The sequence below is a fragment of the Macrobrachium nipponense genome, chromosome 20 (genome assembly GCF_015104395.2).
Source record: "Macrobrachium nipponense isolate FS-2020 chromosome 20, ASM1510439v2, whole genome shotgun sequence".
NCBI lineage: Eukaryota > Metazoa > Arthropoda > Malacostraca > Decapoda > Palaemonidae > Macrobrachium > Macrobrachium nipponense.
Genome location: NC_061089.1, coordinates 63,941,886 through 63,951,885, shown reverse-complemented (window position 1 = coordinate 63,951,885; position 10,000 = coordinate 63,941,886).

The window sequence follows — 10,000 nt, the reverse complement described above, 5'->3', positions numbered from 1 at the left end:
GAAAAATTCTCAATTATATAAATTTCAGAGTTGGAGCGATACAAAGCTTCAAGAACTACAGTTACAAGCTGTCCGAGGACCGTCCACAAACAAGTTATTGTTCAAAAATAAGTTGAAAAGCATATAACACCATGTCAAGAAATTCTAAATTATATATTCAGAAGTTCTGAATATATATAAATTCAGAGTTGGGTCGATTACAAAGCTTCAAGAACTACAGTACAAGCAGTCAGAGGACCGTCCACAAACAAGTTATTGTTCAAAAAGAGATTGAAATGCATATAACACCATGCCAAGAAATTCTAAATTTATATATATTCAGAAATTCTGAATATATAAATTCAGAGTTGGGGCGATACTTCAAGAACTACAGTATTTTATTTTTTTTGGCGAGCAGTGCCAATGAGCAGAGGGAAGGCGCTCATTGCTGGCTAAACAAAACCCCTCTGCAATGATTTGGCCCTGTGATGACACCCCAGCAGTGAGGCATCATGCCGTTAAAGCGCAAGGAGAGAGAGAGAGAGAGAGAGAGAAAGAGAAAGAGCGAGAGAGAGAGAGAGAAAGAGAGAGAGAGAGGAGAGAGAGCGTGAGAGAGAGAGTTAAGAAAAAGACAAGAGAGAGAGAGAAGAGAGGGAGAGAGTTGAGAAAAATTTCAGAAGCAGACGGAAGAGATAGGCTACTTTTGCAGGTGAAGGACGGAATACTACTGGAGGAGTTAAAAAAGAATCCTGAGATTTCCAAACACGGCATAACTGCTCACTTAGAAAAGACAGAGGACAGGAGGCTCCAGGAAGGCGAGAGGTAAAAAGAACGTTCCTATAGGTACTCAGAAGAAATTCAGATGGCATTAGTTGTAGATACTGAAGAGGAGGAGGTGGGCTAACGGAAGGGCTGAGAGAAAGCAGAAAAAAGGATGCATGAAGGTCTGCAGAGAAGAGATACAAGAAGAGGAGAAATAAAGGAAGGCTGGATACACGAAGGAGTCCCGGAAGCGGAAATGAGAAGAAGTGGAGGAAAGCGAGATAAACCAATGAGAAATCAAACGGAAAGATAGCAAGAACACCGATAGAAAAAGAAAAACTCTGATTTCCTAAGAGACAAAAATCAAGCAAAATGAGAAAGAAGCTATTAGAAGATCATCAATAAACCGATTTTGTGCAAGGTTAAATTGTCAATGTCCATTTGTGGGATCCTCCGGAGGACGAACTACAAATGGAAACCTGTTTCAAGGAATTCTAAGAAGTGTTGTTATGGTGAGCAGTGCCAATAAGCAGAGAGAAGGCGCTCCCTGATGGTTAAACAAAACCCTTCTGCAATGATTTGGCCCTGTGATGACACCCCAGCAGTGAGGCATCATTGCCGTCAAACGTGCAAGGAGAGAGAGAGAGAGAGAGAGAGAGAGAGAGAGCTTCTATAGGATAATGAAAAAGGACATTTCCGTCTGAATAATATTAATATGAATAGTCAATTCCAAAAATATTTAAGGCTTTATTTATATAGAAAATATAACGATTTACATTTCTTAAAGCAGAAGGTCTCAAATATATCCATTAGATTAATAACTAAACAGGAAAAAAGCTGTCTCTCTCTCTCTCTCTCTCTCTCTCTCTCTCTGTACACTGCATGCATTTCTTTCGTTACCATTCCTCATACTCTCTCTCTCTCTCTCTCTCTCTCTCTCTCTCTCTCTCTCCTCTCTCTCTTTTCTTATCTCTTTGTCCAAATATATTTCATTCATTATTGCATTTCTTGCCGATTACCGTAATTTCCCTACTCCTCCCATTCGAACCATTCTAACTATGTACTGGTTGAACGTGGGCCACCTTTCAGGGAAAGAAGGGCATGATCTCTCCAAGCCAGGTTTGGCGGGGCGACGCCGGTTTTGTTGCTGGCTGTACATCGGTGTTGACGAGATATTCTGGAACCAGCTGTTTTATGAGAAGAGGATTCCAAGTACTGGCAGTTGATGGTCATCGGAACTTTTTCCTATTAGACTCTCATCATGGCGCAAGCTACCGAACAGGTATAAAATTAGCAAATACAGAAATTTCATTTATAAGAGACCACGCAAAAAAAATATGTAAATGTCATATCAATTACAAAAAAATTAAAATAATAGGCAAAGCTCCAAATGACCATCAACTGTCAATACTTGATCGCTTTTCATTAGACAGGTGGTTCCCCAGTTAAATACTCAGAATATCTCGTCAACACCGCTGTAGTACCTCTCGTGAGTTTCCGTTGGACCAAAACCGACCCTGAACATCACTCAGCTTTTGCCTTCAGCACTACTTGGTAAACTTTGTTCCTTTTATCCACATTTTCCTTTGATACTTTTATATGTAAGTATTTGTCCTTTTTATCAATCTGGTTCTGTTTTTAACTTCTAAACTCCAATTTATAGCTTCGAAAATGGGACAGATGGTCCTGAAACGTCAGCAGAATAAAGTGCATTAAAAGGAGAGAGAGAGAGAGAGAGAGAGAGAGAGAGAGAGAGAGAGAGAGAGAGAGAGAGAGAGCTAACTACCTTGACAAGCGTCAATATTCATTTTGTTCAAGGATATGATAACAAGTACGCGCATAACGAATGACACAGATCCGTCTGTGGAAAGGACAGACGTTCTTGTTGGATAAATGACACCCCACACGGTGGATGGGCTGTCTTTGGTATGCACCGAGAATTTATTGGGTGTATCACTGATTAATACTCATCATTTCCCATATTATATATATATATATATATATATATATATATATATATATATTATATAGATATATATATATATATATATTATATATATATATTTATATATATATTTATATATATATAAGGGAAATGATGATGTCACATTTTCCCTTTCCTATCCCTTCTCTCTCTGTTCGTCAGTCCGTCTACCTACATCTTCGTTTTCTTTGCTGCGTTCTTTTTGTACTTTCATATTCCGTCGATGTTTTTCCCCTACTCTTTTGTATAAATATCTTACACTTTCACTGCTAACCCTTTTCTATTTCAATCACTCTTGTCTCTGACCAGGCAATCGTTATCTCTCTCTCTCTCTCTCTCTCTCTCTGATCACCAGAGTACTAATCAGTGATACACCCAATAAATTCTCGGTGCAAACCAAAGACAGCCCATCCACCGTGTGGGGTGTCATTTATCCAACAAGAACGTCTGTCGTTACCACAGACGGATCTGTGTCATTCGTTATGCGCGTACTTGTTACCATATCCTTGAACAAAATGAATAATGACGCTTTTCAGTCAATTATATATATATTATATATATATATATATATAGTATATATATATATATATATATATATATATATATATATATATAGTAACTGTATATATTTTTGTTTCGGTGTTTTTTTTTTTTTGCCTCATCGGGCAATGTCTCTAATGTTATATCATCGATTATTAGGTTATTGAGTTTTCCCTTTGTTTAAGGGATGACTTTCTACTCTTTTATTACGATATTTGCATTAAAGGGATTCAGTTCCTTCCTAGAGGTGCTTAAGGTAACGATGATCATTTCTGCGCACGAGAATAATGCTCATAGACAGCTAAGGTGAACATTACAAAAAAATTAAAAGCTGCTTATTAAATACAATATTCGTCTCATTTTTCTGCTCCTGAAGACGTCGTATTGTTTCCCCAACCTCCTTTCCAAACCCCCAGCTACCCTGTAAATATGAAAAACATAGCCCGTAAATAATTGGCATGAGATATATTTTTAGTACTTTTGATCTTGAGTACTTATTTTTTCGCGTCACTAAGTAATTTATTTCTGGTGTCATTTTGAAGCTAATGACTGACTGATTTGATAATGCACTATAAACTGATGTTAAAACAGCTACCGTCATGTAAGAATATAAATATCTCGATTTAGCTTGATTCAAAAGCGACGGGCAATCCACGTTTCAATTTCCTTGTTCAACAGCAAACACCCCAAAACAGATTGGTATTTTTTATTAATCATTCTTCTTCTTCTTCTTCTTCTTCTTCTTCTTCTTCTTCTTCTTCTGAATTTTGCTTTTCCTTTTTCGTCTTTGCCTCTTCATCAAAAAACTAAGTGTATTTACTGAAGGGATATCAATCTAGGGGATCCTCAGTAACACAAAAGTCGAGAAAGGCGTCAATAATTGGTTGTGATTGGTGACTCTCCAGATATATGGTGTTTATTGTGATGAGGTGATTGGAGATAGCTCGCCATCAAGATATTATCCTCTTGGTTTTTCAGGCTTCGATTTGTATATTATTTATCTAAAGAGGCTGTATAACCTGCTGGCAAAGCCTTCTTATTACATATCAAAATCAAATAAAACAAAAAACAATGCTATTATTGAATTAGACTAGATCAAAGGACCAGAAATGACTAACGTTTTATTAGGAAGTATCGCTCAAAAAATGTTAATTATTGATGATCCATCATGAGAAATAACATTACTATGGAAATAATGCTGCACTATTTCATAATTATTGAACTAAACCGGATAGTCAAGAATAAAGAGAAGGTCTAAAGTTGCTTCCTGTTTTGTTCTGTACATTCTTACATACCTGATGAGAAGCTTCAGCATTAATTCAGGATAGTCTTATTGTCTCTTAATGGCTTGTGGATTGCATCTTGTACGTGCTAGTCTGCCCTAAGGTCAGGTATGGAGGTTAATCTATTCTGCAAAGAATGATTAAGTAAGTAAGTCAGTAATTAAGGAAAGAAAGCAAACAACTGATAAGTGTAGGGATCCTCCGCTCATTTGGGAGCAAAAAGGGGGCGAAGGGAATCATGTTCATCCCCTGCAAATATATATATTCCATGGCAACAAAAACTGACACGATACTGAAACCTACCCATCCATGTGGACACAGGACTTTATATTTCTCACATCATCTTTGATTTGTAACTACTTTCAATTTGCGCCAGGATTCAGTGGGTCACATGACGGTCACAAATTCCTTTGTCTTCTCTCGGCCTCATAATGCATCAGGGAGACTGACTGTTCATCAACGCCTGAAGAACATCATTTGTTTCCTGGTTTTATCCACCGGCTATTCGGAGGGGAAATGTCACAGACAGATGTGCCTTCCTTCAAACGGTCAAAAATACCTACTAGAGAGACTGAATGTTTGGATTGATGGTTGCTGTTCAAGTTGAAACTAATTCAAATGACGATAGTTCAATTTTTCATTTAGTCGTCTTTTTTGTAAATTGTTGCTAGATTGCTTTCGTTATTATCATCTGATACACATTTAATTATGTGAGTTTTCATTATTGCTCCTGCGCCCGAGATTATTGTTTTGTTTTTCTTTCTTTCTTTTTCAATGTTAGCTCGGCATGCGGATGACGCTTCTCAAAATATCATCATTCGATTCAAAATTCTTCTAAAATGGGTAGAGAAGAAACTGTAGTATCATAGATAAATAAATAGACATACTACTTTAGTGTGTGTGTGTATGTGTGTGTGTGTGTGTGTGTGATAGAGAGAGAGAGAAGAGAGAGAGAGAAAGAGAGAGAGAGAAGGTACTCCAGCTGGTACAAAGGGGAGCTTAATGGTACCGTAATTACAGAATTATAGTCATAACGTTGTGTATTCCGAAATGTTCCTTGATGGATACAGACACTATGGTTCTACCGTTTTATTAAGTTTATCTGGCTCCAAATTAGTTGTCTAATCGATAGTTTTTGAACGAAAATTCGTTTATTGTTTACCTGCAAAAGGAAAATTTTTATTAAAGCTGAAGACACAATTCAGTTAACCAAATTTTAATCAAGCAAGTAACAAATGTGGTTCACAGAACCACAGATGAAAGTTTTCCTCCCCAACAAACCAAATTCCAGAGCTTTTTTTAGTTTCTTTAAATGAAAATACATATGCTAGAGGGCTGCAAATTTGTATTTTGATCATCCACCCTCCAATCATCAAACACACCAAATTGCAACCTTTCTAGCCTCAGCAGTTTCTAAATTTGTCTTCATAAGTCCATCTCTATACATCAGATCCAAGACTTTATGCTTTTACCCACTGAGATAGAAACTCGTTACTTCTAATAATAACTCGTTAATGCTAATAATGTTCATTTTCTTTTTTGCATTTATCATGATGTATGAATATTTAATGATTGTCTAAATAATCTCAGTTATCAGTCACAAGGATGACATTCATAAGTTAGGCCTACAAAACTCATAAACACATACGCACATCTGTTTAATATAAACAGGAATATGTACTCAGTAAAGGTCCAGTGCTCCACGTTTTGTAGAATGATTTATTTTAAAATGTGTAACAGATATATTTATAACAATAATATTACCCAAATCGTACTTTAACAAACATCGAAAAAAGTTTATTGTTTATCAATACCAACTAACCATTTCTAAATTGTGATTTCCCAAAGTCAGTGGGAACTGGAAGAATATTTCATCTTCAATTGAAAAGTTTCAGGAATTAATCTTAGCACGGAGTTTTCTGCGGTTGAGGTTGATTTCAAGTTGGATTTTTTTTTTTTTTTTTTTTCGTTTCCTCATGTCGGTATCTGGAGGTCCCCCCTTATATTTTGAAATCATTTTTGTATAAATATTTTTCCGAATTGAATCTTAGCACGGAGTTTTCTGCGGTTGAGGTTGATTTCAAGTTGGATTTTTTTTTTTTTTTTTCGTTCCTCATGTCGTATCTTGAGGGTCCCTTATATTTGGATATCATTTTGTATAAATTTTTCCACTTTTCCACTTAACCAAAATTCTTTATATTTCTCTTTTATTACGTCAAATAACTAGAGCATTTGACTGAAGATTGTAGTGCTTTTGTTGAACAATTATATAATATATATATATATATATATATATATATATATATATATATATATATATATATATATATATCTAATAAAAGGAGCCCATAAAAACACCAAAATGTAGAGAGAAAAGTACTATATTTCAGAGGACTGCTGTCTCTCTCTTCAGGTATATACCCTGAAGAGGGAGACAGCAGTCTCTGAAATATAGTACTTTTTTCTCTCTACATTTTTGGTGTTTTTATGGGCTCCATTTTATTAGATGGAATTCTGTTGTTACAGAACATTTTACCAGTCATATATATATATATATATATATATATATATATATATATATATATATATATATGTTGTGTGTGTGTGTGTGTGTGTGTGTGTGTGTGTGTGTGTGTGTGTGTACATGTTAATTATTGATGTCTTGATTATAACTATACTTAAAACCATTGCTGTTAATGGCATTGCTATTGTCATTTTTAGCAAATTGTATCAGTTTTCATCGCCATAACGACTTATATTCCCTCATGTTACATCGTTTCTATTTTCCTTAAATAGACACTCAACTCGAAGGCAGAGCTTTCGTAATTTTGAACGCAATATGTCTAAGTTCTTCGAGCGAAATTTCCAAATCATGACTTGACTTCAATGACTCCACCTCAAAGGAAAATAGACGTCGAGCTGACTTTGGGAGCACCTTGGTTATCATAGTGCCATGTATCCAATTTGAATATTATCAACTTTTCGGATCTTTCCTAGGTAGTGGCCCCCAAGGGTAAAACCCGGTATGTATCGAATTTTGCGGGGTGTTTTGTACAAGCCTGTTGGGATTACCATAAAAAAATAAACAAAAGACTGTAAATATCATCTCCGAAAACCCTTGGGGTTCACTGTCTATACTCGGTTTTTTTCCATCTGTCCACCCGCCTGTGGTGTTTGTGTGTGGTAACACTGCGTCCCGGGCTTTATATAGTTACATTCAGCTTACATTCAACAATTATAATATCCTATTTCGAATATTAACGGTGTAATTAGCATACAGTAAATTATTAAAACACTTTTCAGTCGCAAATGTACACCCAGATCTCCTTTTATTTACTTAAAACTTACACATAGTGTAACCATCTAAAGCCCGGGACGCAGTGTTACCATACGCAAACACCACAGGCCGGTGGACAGATGGAAAAAAACACAGTATATAGGAAAGAACCAATTCTAATGCGATGTGTGGTACGAGTCTGTTGCACATCGAAACCTGGACTGTCTATCCCGTAGAGTTTCGTTCTTGGTCTCTCGAAGATACTCATAGAAGTAAAATATGGTAAATATTGACGAGTTATCAAAATTTCTCCAGTAATTATAAGATGATCTCTAATTTTTATTTAAGAATAATATTCTTAATTAAGAGCAGTAGTTTTGGTAATAGTAGTGGTAATATTAGTCTCATTATCACCACTTAGAGAAACGAACAAAACAGAGAACGGCAGCTTCCAAAATCTGGGGCAAGAAAAAAAAGAGGCTTAATTCACCCTTTCAGCGCTCGCTGGCTTCCCTAAAAATAAAAAATGAATGAACTTTAAATTATTCATCGGGTAACTCCTATTTCTTCATTAAATGAATAATCTATGCAGAGAGTGACAGAAAGGAGCAATTAAAAGCACCTCTTGGTTAAGCTATTAGCGTTTCACTTATTTTGTTCCGTTTGCTTCTTAGGACATCTGGTTGCTCATTCCACTGGTTTCAGCGTAAAACGGAATTTTTTTTCAAGTCTCCAACTGGATTTTTGTAAACAAACGTAAACAAAACCTCATGACCAATCGATGTTAGGAACTTGTTTACAAATGTTAATTCACAGCTCGCAAGTACTTGTTCGAAACTTCTGGTATATCGCAAGCAGAGCACCAGAATATTATACCGTGCATTTCTTTATGTTTAAAAGAGCCATAATTGTATCAACACACACACACGCATATATATATATATATTATATATATATATATATATATTATATATATATATATATATTATATATATATATTTCAACTTTATCACTTACGCAATTCTTCTGTGCATTAATACAATTACCTACAGGACCTCATTGAAACAGGATGGTATATTTATCCAGGAAAAGTTATAAGCTTTCCAGGACTGACAGTCTTCATTGTCAAAGTATTTCCGTATGATGCGGCCGGATACGTAGTCCAGTTGTTATATATACTATATATATATATATATATATATATATATATATATATATATATATATGCATACGTACATATATATATCATCTATATATCTATATATATATATATTATATATATACATACATATATATCTACATATATATACATACATATATATATATATATATATATATATATATATATATATAACAGTAGATTTCGAATTCTTTCCAAAATGCCTCTTCAATTATATGAAATGAAGTAAGAAAATTGTCAGAAAACTCACGCTAGAATTACAAAAATACAAATGTCTTACAGCTGTGGATCTATTAACCGGCTCAACACATGTTGAGTTTTATGAAAGGATAATTTTTTTATTCGAATTTGGAAGGATGTTCTTGTCCACAAGATATGATACTTTTTTTACTTTTGTATTTTGATTTAGAAGAAATGACAATGTGTTCCCGCCTTTACTGTAAGTATGAACACCAACATCAACGGTGCATCTGATGTCTAGGCCAGTCCCTTAAGGACGCTCCTGATTGGCTGTTGATAAGCAAATCACACGGCTGGAAACTCTCAGTCTCTCTCAAGAGTTCACATAGGCAAGATGTATGTTCCACCTCTCCCGAGGGATACTTTTGAAAGACGTATCCTTCAGGAGAGGTGGAACATAGATCCTACCCATGTGAACTCTCGAGAGATACTGAGAGTTTCCAGCAGTGTGATTGGCTTATCAACAGCCAATCAGGAGCGTCTTAAGGGATTGGCCTAGACATCAGATGCACTGTTGATGTGAATCTACTATAGCTCTCTGTCGACAGCTCTTTGGCCAACCTCAGAGGCTATTGCGAATAAGCCGTGTAATGGAGAAACAAAGTATTTTGTGTTTTGAAAGACTGGAAAACAACGTTTATGATAACAGATAACTTATAGTGTCCCCGAAGTCTTTCATTTTGCTTTCCAAGAACGAAATCCACAGTTGTCCCTTGAGAATGATCTAGGATACCTTAATTTCTTTTAATGGTTTC